Source organism: Macaca mulatta, chromosome 16, assembly GCF_049350105.2.
Source record: "Macaca mulatta isolate MMU2019108-1 chromosome 16, T2T-MMU8v2.0, whole genome shotgun sequence".
Taxonomy (NCBI): Eukaryota; Metazoa; Chordata; class Mammalia; order Primates; family Cercopithecidae; genus Macaca; species Macaca mulatta.
Window position 1 is genome coordinate 12062533 of NC_133421.1, and position 2861 is coordinate 12065393.

The following is a 2861-nucleotide window of genomic DNA, read 5'->3' on the forward strand; positions in this document are numbered from 1 at the left end:
GCATCACTTTTGCATATTTCACATGTTAAGTCACATAAATAAAATACAACTGTGTATTTTAATTTTGTGGACAGTTAATTTTTACCTGTTGATCCTTTCTTTCCAGCCCTGCAAAATTAAGCGATGTGTCTTCAAAAACTTAAAGACAGAAAAGTCCTCTCTGTTGTTCCAATATTTCTGTAGTTTCAGAATTTCCTTGCTGTCTCACCTTTTTGCTTTTGCCAAAGCTGTTCACTCTACCCAGCACACCATTTCCTGTCCCCCCTACCCATTTGACTTGCCTGCAATAAAAAAGGCTGAATATTTTCTAGTAGCAGAAGCGTTTTTAGAGAGTACTTTTCAACATTTTTTCATGTCATAGCCCACTGAGAAAAAAATGACAATATTAGTGTCGCACACTAGAGTAATGTGGAAGGGATTTATCTGTATCTGTAAAGGGCTTGGGGAGAATATTTTTAATTTTTTTACATCCCTTTATGTAATATAATAACTATGATACGCATAGCATTAAGGAAAATATTAAATACTGAATATGTCAGAAACTTACAAATAATATCTTCTTGAAAATCCTAAGGAAAAATGTGAGCTATATCCCACAAATAAAACTTGCTTGTATCTGACTTTATACTTGAAATATGACACAAATTTCCTGATCAAATTTTCAAAAATGATACAAACAGTATCTGCGTTCTTGATAATTACCACAGTGGGGATCTTTGTCCAAGAAAGAGGGATGAAAATGGAAAACCAAGTAATTTACAACTGTTGAAGTATTTTAAAAATTTACCAGCTCTTTTCCTTCATTGAAAAATATAATGTTGAATATTCTAGTATAATGAAAATAAGTTTTTAATCCATTTGAACTCTGTCTTTTATATCAAATATTTCAAAGGATAATGAAGCTCTAATCTTCAAAAACTTCATGGGTTAAAGGACTCATCAGTTGCTAGATTGGTCAAAGGGCACCCCAGTCGCAAATACACAGAAGTACCTGATCTATTCAAAGTCTAAGGTTTGGAGCTATTACCGTGAGCTACCTCTTCCAGTACAACCTACTTAGCCTTCTGGCACCTTTACTCTGGCTGGTGCTCTCTGGGCAGCATGCCTTGTCCCAGGCATCCTGGAACACCAATCCTCCCAGCAATTCCAGGGGTCTCTTGACTGCAGAAGACAGCATTCCATTCTCAGCTGGCTGCTGAAGTCCATCCAGCACATGGCAGACACCACCATTGTGCTTGCCTCCCGTGGGGATCATAGGTTATGCTGTCAAACTCGAATGCGGCCCAGTCAACACTCTGAGGAAACCTTGGTCAGCCTTCTCCCCGCTAGGAGCCACCTCCTAAGGCTGTGGTCCCCCTGCCCATCCAGCCATTCTGAGACTGAAGAGATCAACGTTTTATGGCACATCAGTTACCTTTTTGATACCAAGACACACTGGTTGGGAAGTTCTGTTTTAAGGTGAGCTGTGGAGCTGTTTTTTCAAACTAAACAGCCATTTTTAGTGCCCACAGCAATAGTTTAATATTCTCTTGTTCCATCTCTGCTGCCGATGGACATTTTCCTTATGATTTATTAAATATTTCTTATTTTATGTTATTTACGAAATGATCCTCACTTTTTTTTTGAAACAGAGTCTCACTCTGTCGCCCAGGCTGGAATGCAGTGGCATGATCCCGGCTCACTGCAACCTCCACCTCCTGGGTTCAAGCAATTCTCCTGCCTCAGCCTCCCAAGTAGGTGGGACTACAGGCACATGCCACCATGCCTGGCTAATTTTCTGTATTTTTAGTAGAGACAGGGTTTCACTGTGTTAGCCAGGATGGTCTCGATCTCCTGACCTTGTGATCCACCCGCCTCAGCCTCCCAAAGTGCTGGGATTACTGGCGTGAGCTACCACGCCCCGCCCGATCTTCACTTTTAAGCCAACCCACGGTTCTGTATTCTGTTTCCTCAGTTGGTAAACTCCTTCAGTGAATACTGTCTTCTATAGGTAGCAGCTGTCTAATACATTGTTTTTGATTATAAACAAGAAAATGCAAAGCCTTGTTCCCAGTGGTTGAGAGAGACACCTTAATTGTTCCCGTGCCACTCGGCTCATGATCTGTGACTGTTAAATGTTCTCTGAGAACGAGGGCTTAAGGAATATGTCATTCGGGATCATCTTTTCCACTATGTCCACTATGTAAAGTGGACCATTGCTGCAATAAGTCAGGGGCTTTCTACTTTGCATTGCTCATACCTGGGAATATGTGTCACATTTTGATGTGGTGACAGCTTGGGAATGAGCTAATTTAAGAGTGCTGCTACTCTCTCTGAATCTCCTTGCATGGCATAGACAATACAAGGAGATTCAGAGAGAGTAGCAGCCACTGATCTGGTCTTCAGGAAGATTACAATCTAAGAAATCAAGAGAGCACTAATAGATGGCTCAAGTCACTTTCAGAACAAGTGACGGCGGCCTTTAAAAGATATAGTGTATAAATCCTTTGAGAAAAGGATCCGTATTTTCTGCATCTACTCGATCCTCATCAACACTTAGGGTAATGCTGACATGTAGAAACTGCCCCGGAATTCTAGTTTGTAAATTCCCAGATGTTCCAGGTTTCTTTATCCTAATCATTCTTGTCCCCAACAACTGAAATTGGGACCTGGATTTAACTTTTGACTACATACCAGCTCGATGTCCTTGGAAATTTACTAAACCTTCTCAAGACTCAGCCTCCTGCTCTATACAAGGGATAAGGAAGTGCAACCTCATAGGGGTTTGTGAGGAGTGAATAAGACACGAAAGTGCTTAGAAGGTGAAAACAGTGACTGGTACCCATCACTCATTCAACTGATATTAACAATTGTGATTACTA